The sequence below is a fragment of the Dendropsophus ebraccatus genome, chromosome 9 (assembly GCF_027789765.1).
Source record: "Dendropsophus ebraccatus isolate aDenEbr1 chromosome 9, aDenEbr1.pat, whole genome shotgun sequence".
Lineage (NCBI taxonomy): Eukaryota > Metazoa > Chordata > Amphibia > Anura > Hylidae > Dendropsophus > Dendropsophus ebraccatus.
The window spans coordinates 48,620,116-48,638,097 of NC_091462.1; the positions used below are offsets into that span (position 1 = coordinate 48,620,116).

At 45.1% G+C, this 17,982-nt stretch overlaps 1 long non-coding RNA gene across 1 annotated transcript; it reads right to left on the reverse strand.

The window, feature by feature from the left end:
- Positions 1–727: 727 nt before the first annotated feature.
- Positions 728–8,046, reverse strand: LOC138800948 (uncharacterized). Its single transcript, XR_011364544.1, has 3 exons — positions 7,777–8,046; positions 7,257–7,304; positions 728–1,210 (listed from the first exon to the last, which is right to left on the reverse strand). It is a non-coding gene; the product is annotated as an uncharacterized lncRNA (long non-coding RNA).
- Positions 8,047–17,982: the final 9,936 nt, after the last annotated feature.

Genomic DNA, 17,982 nt, shown 5'->3' on the forward strand with positions numbered 1-17,982 from the left:
CGGTCACGATAATGATTTTCATGAAGATCCTATGACTGAAGACAGAACTGATCAGTTCTATCTTCAGCCATAGGATCATCATGATAATCATTACATTACTATAACGATGATCCCATAACCTAAGAAGCACTGAAGCAAGCTCTGCCTGCTCCCCTTTCTTTCCTGCCACTGTCAAAAGTTTCCCTGAGCTGCCAGCATCTTTAAATCCTTAATTGATTCTGTCACTGCAATAGACGCTCCTATGATGCTTTTATTGCAATGACAGAACTGAGTTCTTTCAGTACAGTAAGGGATCTGAAGATGCTGGCAGCTCACTGACAGTGCCAGGCAACTTCAGCTTATGGAATCATTATGATCCTATAGCTAAAGTAAAAATCTGACCGGGGCATTGAGGCATCAGTGGCCCAATATCATGAAGGTATTGACATATTCAAAGGTTTTGATTATGTCCCTTTTTTCTTCCTTAAAGGGAATCTATTAGCAAGTTGGGGCGTCCTTACTACTGTAGCTGATAGAGTCTAATAATGGATGTTGCAAAGAGGGGTAGTGTACCTCTATTATGGCACTCTGATTGGCCATTTTTATGTAAAATGTTTTACTGTTATTCTAAATATCCCATTTGGTGCTTTGGGGGTGGTCCCTTTCCCCTCACTGCACTAAAATAGCTGCAAATGGATGTAAATACGTTTTTGTTGTTGTTGTAATTAACATCACAATGAAAAGTAACTATTGTCAGCATTTTTTAAATTCAGGTTTACGTAACATATGGTTCAACAACAAATTTGGTAATCTGTACCATCTTTTCCTTCACCCTAGCAGGATTAGCAGGTAGTAAAAAATCTGTTTCTGATTCAATGACAGTAAATAATGGAGGTACTTTTAATCCTTTTCTTGATTTGTCTATAAAAAGAGGTCCAGTAAAATACAGGCATGGTCCAAAAGGTGTGTTTAATTTCCAGTAGGAGCAAGCACTGTCCCAGAGCACCGTATATTTTTCATTGCAGGAGTTAAAAATCCAGTTCTGGATGCCACAGTCATCTTTTTGAAGCCCCCAATCCTTTGGGGGGGAATCAGATGTATATGCATGGTTTATTCGCTCCCATATCATCATTATTGGAAAACATGCCTCTCTGATTATCGACAACGCTGTCTCATTCATACTGGTTTTCAAACTTTATTCCTCTTTCCAAGTCTTTTAAGATGAAATAATCTGCAAAGAGAGGGAAAAAAATGACGTTGAAAATTCAGCATATCAGCAAAAATATCATGCAGTAAGCATATCATACACACGTAGATATGTTTTCATTATCTTATTCCATTCTCTTTCCCCCGATATTGCTCCAGAAGAGTCCTACAAAAAACGAGTGAAATATCTCAGTTCTAATAGGTAAGTATTATTTGGAAGGGATGGAGGTCATGTACAAAAAAAAAAAGAAATTTTTTTTTTAGCTGGATAAATTTTGCGTGAGCTCAAAATGCCTGCAGCCGTACTTTATATCTGTGACCGACAGAACTAAATAAAGTGACACTGCTGAGAATATAGAAAAGACTTGGTGAGTGCTGTGTATACTTATGCTATGTAAATAGAATTTTTTTTTCCCCACTATTGCCACATTTTACGTAGATGGCCTATCTACAAGATAGCCCTTCAATGTCTGATTGGTGGAGTACTAAAACAGGGTTGCCCGCTGATCAGCCCTTTCGCAGAGCCACAGCCCGAGCATAAACACAATGGGGGAGATATATGAAAGGGTGTAAATATACACCTGGTGTAAACTGCCCACAGCAACCAATCACAGCTCCTCTTATATTTTATCAGAGCTGACAGCTGAGCTGTGATTGGTTGCTGTGGGCAGTTTACGCCAGGTGTATATTTACACCCTTTCATAAATCTGCCTCAATGAGTAGGGCCAGAAGCCAGTGGCTTTTTCATTGTGTAGTGGTGAAGCTGGGCTAATGCAGGGCATCAAAGTGAATATTAATTTAGAAGAATCCTGGCACAATTTGCACCAAGAAACTCTCTTTGTCTTAAATTACTTGCACTACATTTCACATTTGTGACCTGTTAGACACTTCTTAGCTACGTTTACACCTTACTCTGACAATCTGCGCGTTATATGGAAAACAGGCATGGCCAAATGAAGGGGTAATCCTAATTTATGGCTTGTTCACAGAATATATCATAAATGTCTGATCTGAAAATGGTGTTGAGGATCCTTGATTCCTGTGACCTATTGCTGACAATATAGTCTTCCTCTCTTTTTAGGCTTATCTCCACCTCTGCCTCATTCCTAACCTCTCACTGGTGATTGGTAGTTTATGAATGAGCAGTTCAAAATGAGCTAATCTTCAGTGTCCTAAATGATTTAGTTCACTTTCCTGGCAAAGATTAGTTCAAAATGAACTACAGCCAGGGGGCGACAGAGAGTTCAGCACAGCAGCCCCAGTTCTATAACTGTCACACTGCCATTTGCTTTTTAGTCCCTGTGCTGGACAATGAAAGTAATAAAACACAGCACATCCCAGAATATACTAATCTAGTAAAGAAAATAATATTAAACTGCACTGCCTATACACAGTAGTGTAGCCATCTTGTTAGCCCAGATCTCCAGTCTTGTTGCCAGCACTGGCTCCTGTATCCTCATCCTTTCTGCTCCCTCACAGATTCACCATAGTCAGTACCTCTAACTACCATAGGTTTCACTACTGAGCACAGTCATATACATGTGATTGAACTAGACTGTCCTGGTTGGTTCTCCTGGTTTATATAATTCATAGCTCACTAAGTGAACTAGACTTCTTTTGATCTTGTTCTTTTTACAATCTTTTTGCAATGTTTTTTCTGACATTTTGTGGGTTATGTGGGTATGAATGTGAGTATAGTGGGTATGACATCTCATAATACCCTAGTGACTCCCAGTTGATTCATAGCCTCAGTGTTTTTAAACAAAAAAAACAATAAAGTTTTACATAAGCATAATAATAATTTTGCAGTTCAGTATGACACTATGAGCTTGTTGTATAAATCATTGTATTCACAATAATAATAACTAATGACATGCCATCATTTTACCAAAACAATAACTCATCCAATAAGCCGGCACAGAAGGCTCTGAGTATAATAAAGAATATCTGTTTCTAGTGACTTCTTATCAGGATCCCAGATTCGGCGATATAATGAACTAAATGAACCGATCTTTTGAACTACTCTTTTAAAAGAACTAGATTACAGTTTACATCCCCAAAATGAACTAGATTTCCCATCACTACCTTCCACTCCCTCTATTACAGCCTAGTGCAGGCAAAGATTTTTACCTAGAGGCAGGTAACATCACACATCTTGCTGTATTTTCTACCTGTAACACCACACAGCACACTGTATTCTCTAGCTGTAACAGCACACAGACGTGGACTGACGCGGCCAGTGAGTGGCCTGTCAGCTGACACAGGCCAATCTGAAGATGGAGCCCGCGGACCCAGGGAAAAGCACTGCCCTGAAGCCTGGATAGGTAAAGTATACAGTTTCAGGCTATGTTCACACTGCGTATATGTCCGGCCGCATATTTTCGCGGCCGGACATATACACGGTAAACTCCGGCCGGAGATTTACGCTACTTGCGGCCGGCTACGTACGGACCGCCAACTTACGCCCGAAGTCTACTTACGCTTCCCGAGCGCCCTACGTAGCGATTTGACAGCGGTATTTTACTGGGATATCTTCGGCTAGCCCCGGACACCCCACAGAACCTTTTGGATCGGCACAAAAAGCTGCAAAAATGAAGAAATCACCACTACGTACGGGACCGCATGTAACGCTACGGGCGTAAGTTACGGCATTTTCGTCCGCAAACAATGGTCTGGTTCATTTTTTACGCCGCCGCATACGATCCGGGCGTAAGTTCGTACGTACAGTAGTGTGAACTGTGCAGCCGTACTTAGTATACTTTCCATTATACGCAAACTACGTAAGTCTCCGGCCGCTTATTCATGGAACACGCTACGGCCGGAAACTTACGTAGTGTGAACATAGCCTAAGCAAGGGCTGCAAGGGCATCAGTAACGATGTCCTTGCAGCCCTTGTTAAACGATTATCGGCAGGGCCGTCTTATCCATTGGGCAGGGTAGGCGGCTGCCCGGGGGCCCTTGCGTCTTAGGGGGCCCCTGCCCTCTGTGACCTGTATTTTTAGCTTTATAAGACGCACTTATAAAACTAAGTGCGTCCTATAAAGCGAAGACGGCTCCCAAGCAGGGCTGAGCACCGCAAGGAAGCCGTCCCGCCCGCCCCCTCTATTGCCGCTCACTATGCATATGCATAGTGAGCGGCCCTGAGCCACCCCTCCGCCCGCCCAGCCCGCCCCTTCTATCGCTTCTCAGCTGACAGCCGATCAGAAGCCCAGGAAAGTGCAATGAGCAGCACTTTCCTGGGCTTCTGATCGACTCAGCTAAGCGGCGATAGAAGGGGCGGGCAGTCCAGGAACTCACCCGTCCGGCGGCCCCAGCAGCTGATGTCTCCTGGCAGCGCGCACTCCCGACATCCTCCGCCACCAGCAGCGGGGTACAGAGACGCTGCCTGTGTCCTGGATGTGTCATGCAGCCGGACACTTCCGGCACAGGCAGTCTCTCTGTACCCCGCTGCCTGTGCCGGAGGATGTCGGGAGTGCGCGCTGCCGGGAGAGGAGCTGCTGGGGCCGCCGGACAGGTGAGTAACTGGTTTGTTGTTTTGGGGGGCACTGGCTACTGTGGGGGGCACTGGCTACTATGGGGGCACTGGCTACTATGGGGGGCACTGGCTACTATGGGGGGCACTGGCTACTATGGGGGTACTGGCTACTATGGGGGGCACTGGTACTATGGGGGCACTGGCTACTATGGGGGACACTGGCTACTATGGGGGGCACTGGCTACTATCGGGGCACTGGCTACTATGGGGGGTACTGGCTACTATGGGGGCAGTGGCTACTATGGGGGGCACTGGCTACTATAGGGACACTGGCTACTATGGGGGGCACTGGCTACTATGGGGGGCACTGGCTACTATGGGGGCACTGGCTACTATGGGGGGCACTGGCTACTATGAGGGGCACTGACTACTATGGGGGGCACTGGCTACTATGGGGGCACTGGCTCCAAGGGGGCACTGGCTACTATGGGGGGCACTGGCTACTATGTGGGCACTGGCTACTATGGGGGGCACTGGCTACTATGGGGGGCACTATATGGGGGGATTGGCTACTATAGGGGGAAGGGCTACTATGGGGGGGGAACTTTATGGGGGGCACTATATGCAAAGATGTGGGGGATTTGATGGTGGCGGTTGGGGGGGGCCAATTCGCACCTCTGCCCAGGGGCCCATAATGCTGTTAAGACGGCCCTGATTATCGGGCCGTGTAATAGGCCCGTTTACATTTACTATCGGGCCCCTATCGGCCCATCTAATAGTACCCTAACAACACACAGCACACTGTATTCTCTACCTGTAACACCACACAGCACACTGTATTCTCTACCTGTAACACCACACAGCACACTGTATTCTCTATCTGTAACACTACACAGCACACTGTATTCTCTATCTGTAACACCACACAGCACGCTGTATTCTCTACCTGTAAAACCACACAGCACACTGTATTCTCTGCCTGTAACACCACACAGCACACTGTATTCTCTACCTGTAACACCACACAGCACGCTGTATTCTCTACCTGTAACACCACATAGCACACTGTATTCTCTACCTGTAACACCACACAGCATGCTGTATTCTCTACCTGTAACACCACACAGCACACTGTATTCTCTACCTGTAACACCACACAGCACGCTGTATTCTCTACCTGTAACACCACACAGCACGCTGTATTCTCTACCTGTAACACCACACAACACGCTGTATTCTCTACCTGTAACACTGCACAGCACACTGTATTCTCTACCTGTAACACCACACTGTTACTACCTGTAACACCACACAGCACGCTGTATTCTCTACCTGTAACACCACACAGCACGCTGTATTCTCTACCTGTAACACCACACAGCACACTGTATTCTCTACCTGTAACACCACACAGCACGCTGTATTCTCTACCTGTAACACCACACAGCATGCTGTATTCTCTACCTGTAACACCACACAGCATGCTGTATTCTCTACCTGTAACACCACACAGCACGCTGTATTCTCTACCTGTAACACCACACAGCACACTGTATTCTCTACCTGTAACACCACACTGTTACTACCTGTAACACCACACAGCACGCTGTATTCTCTACCTATAACACCACACAGCATGCTGTATTCTCTACCTGTAACACCACACAGCATGCTGTATTCTCTACCTGTAACACCACACAGCACGCTGTATTCTCTACCTGTAACACCACACAGCATGCTGTATTCTCTACCTGTAACACCACACAGCGCGCTGTATTCTCTACCTGTATCACCATGCAGCACACTGTATTCTCTACCTGTAACACCACACAGCATGTTGTATTCTGTAACTCTAATACTGGAATAAAGTGAAGTATTTTTTTAACCGATTCGGCTGATTATCGCTCCATTTATTAGAGACAAGGATCAGTCAATGAAACGATCATCAGCTGATCGTTTCTTTAGGCCCAGACCTAAAACCATCGGCAGCCGACCACAAATCGCTAAATGTAATAGTGATGCACAATCGATGGCGGACGATTCCCTAGACAGTGAATACTTTACCTGTTTACGCTCCCAGTCTTCTCCTGCGCTCTGTGTGCTCAGACAGGCCGCTCTGAAGCTGCAGTGCGTGGTGCTGGGATGCATACCGTGCGCTGGAGAAGACCAGGAGCATAGACAGGTAAAGTGTTAACTGTTTGTGCAAGGGTTGCACAGACATTGCTAACGATGTCTGTGTAGCCCTTGTTAAATGATTATAGGACCGTGTTATAGGCCCAGTAAACGTGTGCCGATCTAGCCTTCATCACCCCATGTAATAGGACCCTAGGGCAAGTTTAAAAACTGTGCATTCTGCACTCTGCATTCTTTAAATACCTTCCCTATCCTTGTTCATTCCATTGTTCAAAAGCAAACCAGGATTACATTGGCTGTTTGCTATTTCTTAAGACAGAATGTGGTTTTGCTCTCTATGAATCACAAGACACACACACAAAAAAAAATTATTTATATATATATATATATATATATATATATATATATATATATATATATATATAGTATATCAGAAATGATGATAAGAAAACTATGTACTTACAGTTTTTATGGTTGTATTCTGGGCAGGGTGGACAGAGTGTAGCTGCAGCTTTAAAAAAAAAAAAAAAGACAGCTAGTGAGCGGGAAGCAACAGTATTTAACCCCTTAGGGACTCGGCAGTTTTGGGTCAAAGTATCCCCATAAGCTATATTAGTGCTTGTTTTTGGTGGGACAAGTTGTAGATTCTGTACAATATGTATAAGTACAAATTGATTACACTTTATTTATTAGTAGAATAAGAAAGAAAGAAAAAGTCTGACATTATTTTATGCTTTTTTTTACACAGTTTACCGTGTTGTATAAACAATTAACTTTATTTTCAGATTTGTTATGAATTCTGCAATACTAAACATAGATTGTGGTAGAAAGCAGTACTGAATAGTCAGGTTTTAAAATGCATTTCACTTTTATCTGCACTTAAACATGGAAAAAAAGCAGGATCATAATGATGTTTCCAGAAGCCCTAAAAGCGTTAGTAACAGTTTTATATTATCATTAAGAAATAACATGTAGTTACTTACTTCACTGGGTTATATGAAGTCCAGGTCTTACTTTTCTTTAATATTCTTTGGAAGGAGCCGCCATGTATAGGATTTTCAGGTAGATGTTTCGGTCGCTCTGTGGATATGTCTGCTCATCTGCATGGAGGCTTTCCTACTGTAGCTGAGCATGTAAGGTGATGTTGGGTGGGTGCAGTCCTCTAGACAATAAGAACTACCTTGAATATCTGAAGCAGTAAAAATACTCGATTGTGTGACTCAATATCCGCACAGAATGTAAACATGGTGCTGGAGGAAGAGCTGGAAGGGTGGACTGAAGCTGTTGATTGGCCAGTATATAGGAGGGCAGTGCCAAGGACATGCAGTCATTGAGAGATAATCCAGAACAGAGCTTTCTCCCTCTTCAGTGTTACAGCAGGGGGTGGGGTGGGGGTCTGAAAACGTTTGGAGTTAGTGAAAAACAAAAAGGGTCTTTTGTGCACTTCATACTTTCTATGTAACATCCTACAGCTACAGGGTAGGTGAGGCGATTAGAAAGGTAGACATCAGCTTCACATACTGTATTGTGTGTAGTAATGCTGATCAGAAATGCCATAGGGTTTCCCTTCTCTCTGACATGTGGACTATAAAATGCAGGCAGTCTATAATATGTTTTTATACTGCAGTTTGCAAGCCTACACACTTTCAATAACTGTCTCCCATCCTCCACTAAGCACTTCCAAACATTCATGTGCTCCCTATGGGGAGGGGTAAGCCACCACCAGACTGCCCTTGTTCCAGTACAGGTGTGGCACTAAGGGCCCTATTCCAGAGTAACGATAATCGGCCGGATCGACCCGATTTGGCCCGATTTGGCGGATTATCGTTCGGTGAAATAGAGAGAATGATCAGCCGATGATCGTGTCATCGGCTGATCGTTCATTTAGGGCCAGACCTAAAATCATCGTTCCCCCACCGTGCATCGCTACGGTTGAATAGTGGTGCACGGCGGGCGGACGATTTGACAAGCAGCAGCATCATCATACATTACATGTACAGGCTTCTCCGCGCTGTCTTCATCCCCGAGTCCCGCGTGCTCTATCTTCTGAATGGCCGGTCAGCTGACGGAGAGCTCAGCCAATCACAGGCCGGGACCGCCGCTGCCTGTGATTGGCTGAGTGTGGCCTGTCAGCTGACCGGCCATTCAGAAGATAGAGCGCGCGGGACCCGGGGATGAAGACAGTGCAGAGGAGTAGACCTGCAGGTAATGTATTACTGCTGCTGCAAGGGCTGCAAGGACATCGGTAACGATGTCCTTGCAGCCCTCGCTCAACGATCATTGAGCCGTGGAATAGGCCCAGTAAACAAGCGGCGATCTAGCAGATTGCCGCTCATTTACATCGTTGATCGGGCCCTCCTCGCCCCGTGAAATAGGACCCTAAGCCCTGTATTCCACCAAAGGTAACTCTGTCAGGTGTTACACTCTGGGATGATAAGTGCCTTTCTGCACTATCACCACTGGGTGTCTCACTCTCCCCTTAGTCTTTGATACACAGCTGATGGTATGGAAAGGTTAACTTGTATTTTTTACTGTTATATGTTGTCCAATCCCCAGGGTGCCTCATGCTCCTGCATCTATCACACTTCCTCTTTTTAGCACTTTCCCCACCAATAGGAGGTTAGTCCCGGTTACCCCTATTTAGTAGAGTTAGTTCCTGGTGGGAGAACTTGTTAGTTGGAGAGAGACAGCAGTTTGTTGGAGTTTGTGAGAGAACTACTATGTAGTGCTAAACCCAACAGGTGGGGTTACCGTACGCCAGGGATTAGAAACTAGTCAGGACTATCCCAAAAGTAAGGATTAGTCTGTAGTGGAGCAAATAGCATAAGATGAAGTAATCCATTGGATTTTGCCCGCCCTACTTAGGTTAGCTTTGCCGAGTTGTTCAAGTCTCTGACTCATACTACAGAACCTGACAGAACTCCTATCTACTTATTCTCAACTGTGAGTATGAGAGTCTTTTTCTATGCAAAAGTTACTACAAAAGATCCTGGCAGAGTACTGCGTGAAAAGCCCTATTCCACGGAAAAGGCCCTATTCCACGGAACGATTATCGTTCATAAACTCGCTCCAACGACCGCTTGTTAACGATCACTAAATGATTTTTTTTTTGCGAACGATAACACATAACACACGTGGGAACATGAACGATATATTTAGTGTAACAATTATTTTGCGGTCGTTACATGGTCGTTTAAAACGTTCGCCAGGGTGATCATGACCATACGACACATCTACTTTTTTTAAACCTTTTTACGAACGACTGAAAGATTTCTAATTTTATGAACAGATTAGCGAATTATCTTTCAAAGACCAACGATTTTTTTTTCGACATGCTGAAAAACAATTTTGAACGACAATATAACGATTTTGCCTTTGTCGTTCGCTCGTTTACACCAATTCCACAAAGCGATTATACTTAACGAGCGGTCGTTGGGGCTAGTTTATGAACGATAATCGTTCCGTGGAACTTCTGTGTTATCTACCAATATAAAGGACACTTATATTCTATTTTTTAGATTACTCTTTGCACTGATTTCACCTGTTTTGTATTAGCGTAAAGATCTCAAGTAAACGTTATTCTGTTTAAAGGACAACTCTGGCGTTTTCCCCCCTTAACTAACACACATTATGCTGCATTTACATGGAGCGATAATTCGCCCAATCGAACGATTAACTATTTCAAAGTAACAATGTGTTTTTTAAGCGATCAGCGTATAGAGAGAACAATATAGCATTTTAAAAATTCGTTATTGCGATCATTTTAAGATCGGTTAAGCCCATCTCACACATAGGGTAAATCGGTGAAAGACCGTTTACACAAAGCGATCTGCGAATTTTTAGCGAACAACCAATGACGATTTGAGAACATGTTGAAAGATCAAAATTAATGATTTATCGCTCGTCGATTGATCGTTCACTGTGTTTACAGGAGCGGGTTATCACTCAAATCCGATCGTTATTGCGAAAATTCAAACGATAAACGTTCCACGTAAACGCAGCATCATAGATTTATGTAACTTTGTAATAAGTGTTAATCAGCTATCCGGAGCAGCTCCGCTTCTTTCCCCTCTGGTCTGTGTGTCCCTTGGTCCCCTGTCTGTGGATGTGGGGTCTTTTGTTTTCCTCCAGCCCACCCAAGGAAGCCATAATTGTCAGGGTGGTCTACAATAGGACCACTTGAATATATGGGATGGTATTCAGATAAGATAGAGCAGCCGGACTGTGGATGGATGCATTAACACAAAGACAAATAGAATCTTAGTAGATGAATAATTTATTAAGGAAATCATCTCCATTTATACCCATCTTAGTGGCCGTACATACATGAAGAAACATTTTTACAAGAATCAGGTGATATTTCCATTATATGGCAGCTAGAGCCATCTGGGACATGATAATTAATTACCATGTTTATTTCATTATTAGAGATGAGCGAACCCTTAGCATGCTCGAGTCGATCCGAACCTGAACTTTCGGTATTTGATTAGCGGTGGCTGCTGAACTTGGATAAAGCCCTAAGACTATGTGGAAAACATGGATATAGTCATTGGCTGTATCCATGTTTTCCAGACAACGTTAGAGCTTTATCCAAGTTCAGCAGCCCCAGCTAATCAAATGCTGAACGTTCGGGTTCGGATGGACTCGAGCATGCTGAAGGTTCGCTGATCTCTATTCATTATCAGTCAAAACTCAAAAATTGATTAAAGAGTCTCTGTCAGTATGGTTATGCTGTCCTATCTAGAGGCCCTTATACACAGGGCGATCTGGTGGAGCAAGCGAGCGCAGACCTGTCAGGTCAGCGCTTGCCTGTCGGTTGTTCCCCACCCACTGCCGACACTATTACACCCGCTGACATTGAGCGGGTAAGAGCCAGGGGTGGGGGAAGGATGCGGGCAGAGCTGTGGGAGGGGCTCTCCAGATGATCTTTAGAGATAGCGGTGGTCTGCTACTGTCGCTCTTATCACACGGAGTTGAGGCCAGCAGGCTGTTGCTGTCATTTTAGTTTTTTTCAACATGTTGAAAAACAGGGTTCAGCAAACATTGTGCATGCTGGCTGATCGTTGCCTATTAACAGGAGCTATTACATCAAACGATTACCGGCTGTAACAGCTGATAATCAGCCAAATAGGGCCGATAATCGCTTGGTGTAAAAGGGCCTTAAAGTGGCACTGTCATTTAAATTTTTAGGATTTTGGGAAACTTTGTCATTGGGTTTATTAGCTGAAAAATGCATTTTTATAATGAAAAAGCAGTTTAAAGTTCTCCCTCCTGTCTTCATGGTTCTCTTATGGAGAGGGGAGGGGTGGAGGGAGATGAGGCACCAAAACCAGACAACAAAGAGTTAATTTACAGATACTTAAGCGGGCTATCTCCTCTGTAAGCACTGACCTCTCTGACCTCTGAATAGCGGCTTTCACACAGGTCCTGCTGTGTAATCATTTGTTCTCTGCTCTCTGCTGTTGACTAATCTCCCTCCTCCCCTCTTCCCTCTCCATAGAACAGATAGGGCTCGGTTGATGTAAAAGAGTGGAGATTTCCTAATAATGAGCAGTGAATGAGAGGGGGGGGACCTGGGGAAAGTCTTTTTGAACGCAGATACTGGTATATTTGCCTAATAAACTTAACTAGATTTGCATTTCCAGGAAAATACATAGTGCTTGAAAAGAGCGCCCCTTTACCAGTGACTTCCCTTTAAGAGAAACTTGGATCCCATACCTTTAAAAGCGACATGACTCCCGTCCCTATAAGAGTGACTTGGGTCCCATACCCTTAAGAGCGACTTGGGTCCCTTTAATAATGACTTGGGTCTCGTCCCTTTAAGAGCTACATGGATCCCTTTAAGAGCTACATGGATCCCTTTAAGAGCGACTTGGATCCCTTTAAGAGCGACCTGGGTCCCTTAAAGGGACCCAGGTCGCTCTTAAAGGGACCCAGGTCGCTCTTTAAAGGGAATCATTTCGCTCTTAACCCATAGACGCACTAGGACGTTATAGTACGTCCTGGCAGGAGGTTAGTTTCCGCACCAGGACGTACTATAACTTCCCGGCTTTCGGTGCTCACTGTTTACATAAACAGTGACCAGGAGCCGAAACTAAACTGTCAGCTGATAGCTGACAGTTCAGTGTAGCTGCTGCTGGACCCCCTGAAGGGCTCCAGTACAGCCAATCACATCACATCGGTAACGATCCACGGATGACGGTAAAATAAGCAGTAAACCCCCGGTCCCGGTCTCTGCCGAGTTCCGGGATCCGGGGGAAGCTGCTGCCGCGCCATCCCCACCCCCCCGTTGCCGTTTGTTTCTGCCCCCCCCGTGCCCTGTGTCCTCCGTACCCCCCCTCCCGTGTCCTGTGTCCTCCGTACCCCCCCTCCCGTGTCCTGTGTCCTCCGTACCCCCCTCCCGTGTCCTCCGTACCCCACCACCTCCCGCGATGTTGTGTCCTCCGTCCTCCCCTGATCCGTGTCCTCCGTTTCTCCCCCTCCCTTGATGTTGTATCCTCCCCCGATCCTCCCCCTGCTGCTGTGCCATCCCGCCCCCTATCCATACCACCCACCCACCACCGCCGCCGCTGCTGCTCACCGGAGGGTCACAGCCGAGGTCGCTCCATCCCCCTCCTCCTTGCAGCAGCACTAGCTCGCCGGATCCCGGAGCTCAGAGTGGGTTCCGGGACCGGAGAGCCAGTGCTCCAAGGAGTCGGAAGGAGCGATCTCTGCTGTGACCCCCTCCTGCTGCAGCAGCATGTACCAGCGTCTGTGTAATGACGCTGGTACATGCTGCTATATACTGTGATTGGCAGCTCTGTGATCAGAGCTGCCAATCACAGTATCTGATCATGGATGCAGGCTCTGATCCTTCACTTTGTGAGGAAATCAGAGCCTGCATCCATATATTGTAAAAAACCGACACACATACACATATAATAAAAAGTACCCCCTCCCCTGTGATCTCCCAGTAATAAGGGAGATCAGTTAGTTAGTGTCCGTCAGTCAGCGTCCATTAGTAAGCGTCAGTCAGCGTCCGTTAGTAAGCGTCAGTCAGCGTCCGTTAGTAAGTGTCAGTCAGCGTCCGTTAGTAAGCGTCAGTCAGCATCCGTTAGTAAGCGCCAGGCAGCGTCCGTTAGTAAGCGCCAGTCAGCGTCCGTTAGTAAGCGTCAGTCAGCATCCGTTAGTAAGCGTCAGTCAGCATCCATTAGTAAGCGCCAGGCAGCGTCCGTTAGTAAGCGTCAGTCAGCGTCCTTTAGTAAGCGTAAGCGTCTGTCAGTATCAGTCAACGTCCGTTAGTAAGTGGCGGTGTCAGTAAGTGTCCGTTAGTAAGCGTCAGTATCAGTTAATGTCAGTTAGTAAGAGTCAGTCAGCGTCCATTAGCGGGTGTCAGCAAGCGTCAGTCACCTTCTGTAAGTGTCAGCCAGCGTCCATTAGTAAGAGTCCGTCGGTGTCCATTACTGAGCATCAATCAGTGTCAGTTAGTTATCGTCAGTCAGCATCCATTAGTAAGTGTCAGTCAGTGTCCGTTAGTAAGTGTGAGTAAACGTCAGTCCGTGTCCGTTAGTGTCAGTAAATGTCCGTGCATTTACTGCTACAGCAGTAGTGCACACAGACATAGGTGCTCCTTCTCTTCTGAACCCTGTTGTGCACCCGTACAATAATTTACGTTCACAAATGGGGTATTTCCGTACTCAGGAAAAATTGCTTTACAAATATTAGGGGGCTTTTTCTCCTCCATGCTTTTGGATTTAAAAAATTTGGGGTTTCACCAATGCATAAGTGTGAAAAATGTGATTTTTCATTTTCACGGTCCACTTTTGCAAAAAACTGTGAAAAACCTGTAGGGTCCAAATGCCCACTGTACCCCTTGTTACATTCCTTAAGGGGTGTAGTTTTCAAAATGGGGTCACCTGTGGAGGGGTTTCCACTGTCTCGGCACTAGGGGGGCTATGTAACTGTAACATGTTCTCCTACATTTATTTCAGCCAAATCCACACTCCAAAATTTAAAGGGTGCTCCTTCTCTTCTGAGCCATGTTGTGCGCTTGTGCAACACTTTATGTCCACAAATGGGGTATTTGTAAAAACTGCAGATTCAGAGGAATAAATTTTTTATTGCATTTTACTTTTTATAGCAGGTTTGGTATAAAAAATATAGGATTGAATTGCAATGTCTGCAAAGAAAATGGAAATTTTTACTTTTCACACCTACTTTGGGGGTTTCTAGTATACAGGCCTCTAGAATATGCTTCAAAACTGAACTGGTCCCTAAAAAATTCTGAGTTTAAATTTTCACAAAAATTTAGAAAATTGCTAATAAACAATTACAGCCTCTAAAATCCTAAAAAAGTTAAAGCATGCCCACCAAATGCTGCCAGCATAAAGTAGACATGTTATAGATGTGAATTAATCAATAACCTTTGTGGCATAACTATCTTCCTTATTGGCAGAGACTTTCAAATTTAGAGAAATGCAATTTTTTTCAATTTTTCACAACATTTTGGAGTTTTTCACAAAAAAAAGTTAAAGGTATCGGCCCAAATGTATCACTAACATAAAGTAGAACATGTCACGAAAAAACAATCTTGGAAAAAATTTGGCCGTGTCATAAACACCAAAACTAGCTGTGTCCCCTAAGGGTTAAAGGGACCCAGGTCGCTCTTAAAGGGACCCAGGTCGCTCTTAAAGGGACCGATTTTGCTCTTAAAGGGACATATTTCGCTCTTAAAGGGACCCATTTTGCTCTTAAAGGGACCCAGGTCGCTCTTAAAGGGACCCAGGTCGCTCTTAAAGGGACACAGGTTGCTCTTAAAGGGACCCAGGTTGCTCTTAAAGGGACCCATTTTGCCCTTAAAGGGACATATTTCATTCTTAAAGGGACCAAAGTCGCTCTTAAAGGGACCGATTTTGCTCTTAAAGAGACATATTTCGCTCTTAAAGGGATATATTTCGCTCTTAAAGGGACCCATTTTGCTCTTAAAGGGACATATTTCGCTCTTAAAGGGACCCATTTTGCTCTTAAAGGGACCCAGGTTGCTCTTAAAGGGACCCAGGTCGCTCTTAAAGGGACATATTTTGCTCTTACAGGGACCCAGGTTGCTCTTAAAGGGACCCATTTTGCTCTTAAAGGGACATATTTTGCTCTTAAAGGGACCCAGGTTGCTCTTAAAGGGACCCATTTTTCTCTTAAAGGGACCCAGGTCGCTCTTAAAGGGACCCAGGTCGCTCTTAAAGGGACCAAGGTCGCTCTTAAAGGGACCCATTTTGCTCTTAAAGGGATATATTTCGCTCTTAAAGGGACATATTTCGCTCTTAAGGGGACATATTTCGCTCTTAAAGGGACATATTTCACTCTTAAAGGGACATATGTCGCTCTTAAAGGGACCCAGGTCGCTCTTAAAGGGACCCAGGTCGCTCTTAAAGGGACCCAGGTCGCTCTTAACGGGACCCAGGTTGCTCTTAAAGGGACCCATTTTTCTCTTAAAGGGACATATTTCGCTCTTAAAGGGACCCAGGTCGCTCTTAAAGGGACCCAGGTCGCTCTTAAAGGGACCAAGGTCGCTCTTAAAGGGACCCAATTTTCTCTTAAAGGGACATATTTCGCTCTTAAAGGGACATATTTAGCTCTTAAAGGGACCAAGGTCGCTCTTAAAGGGACCGATTTTTGCTCTTAAAGGGACATATTTCTCTCTTAAAGGGACCCAGGTTGCTCTTAAAGGGACCCAGTTCGCTCTTAAAGGGACATATTTCGCTCTTAAAGGGACCCATTTTGCCCTTAAAGGGACATATTTCGATCTTAAAGGGACCAAGGTCGCTCTTAAAGGGACATATTTCGCTCTTATAGGGACCCAGGTCGCTCTTAAAGGGACACAGGTTGCTCTTAAAGGGACATATTTCACTCTTAAAGGGACCTAGGCCGCTCTTTAAGAGCGAAATGGGTCTCTTTAAGAGTGAAATATTTCCTTTAAAGGGACCCAGATCACTCTTAAAGGGACCCATTTCGCTCTTAAAGGGACCCAGGTCGCTCTTAAAGGGACATATTTCGCTCTAAAAAGGGACCCATTTCCCCCCTCAAGGGACCCAGGTCGCTCTTAAAGGGACCAAGGTCGCTCTTAAAGGGACCAAGGTCACTCTTAAAGGGACCAATTTATCTCTTAAAGGGACATATTTTGCTCTTAAAGGGACATATTTCTCTCTTAAAGGGACCCAGGTTGCTCTTAAAGGGACCCAATTCGCTCTTAAAGGGACATATTTCGCTCTTAAAGGGACCCATTTTGCCCTTAAAGGGACATATTTCGCTCTTAAAGGGACCAAGGTCGCTCTTAAAGGGACATATTTCGCTCTTATAGGGACCCAGGTCGCTCTTAAAGGGACCCAGGTTGCTCTTAAAGGGACCCATTTCGCTCTTAAAGGGACCAAGGTCGCTCTTAAAGGGACCCATTTTTGCTCTTAAAGGGACATATTTCTCTCTTAAAGGGACCCAGGTTGCTCTTAAAGGGACATATTTCACTCTTAAAGGGACCCAGGTCGCTCTTTAAGAGCGAAATGGGTCTCTTTAAGAGTGAAATATTTCCTTTAAAGGGACCCAGATCACTCTTAAAGGGACCCATTTCGCTCTTAAAGGGACCCAGGTCGCTCTTAAAGGGACATATTTCGCTCTTAAAGGGACCCATTTCCCCCCTCAAGGGACCCAGGTCGCTCTTAAAGGGACCAAGGTCGCTGTTAAAGGGACCAAGGTCACTCTTAAAGGGACCAATTTATCTCTTAAAGGGACATATTTTGCTCTTAAAGGGACATATTTCGCTCATAAATGGACCCAGGTCGGTCTTAAAGGGGCACATTTTGCTCTTAAAGGGACATATTTCGCTCTTATAGGGACCTAGGTCGCTCTTTAAGGGACCCAGGTCGCTCTTAAAGGGACATATTTCTCTCTTAAAGGAACCCAGTTCGAGCGAAACAGGTCTCTTTAAGAGCGAAATATTTCCTTTAAAGGGACCCAGATCACTCTTAAAGGGACCCATTTCGCTCTTAAAGGGACCCAGGTCGCTCTTAAAGGGACATATTTCGCTCTTAAAGGGACCCATTTACCCCGTCAAGGGACCAAGGTCGCTCTTAAAGGGACCCGGGTCGCTCTTACAGGTACTTAGTTCGCTCTTAAAGGGACCCATTTAGAGCGGCTTGGGTCCCTTTAAAAGCGACTTGGGT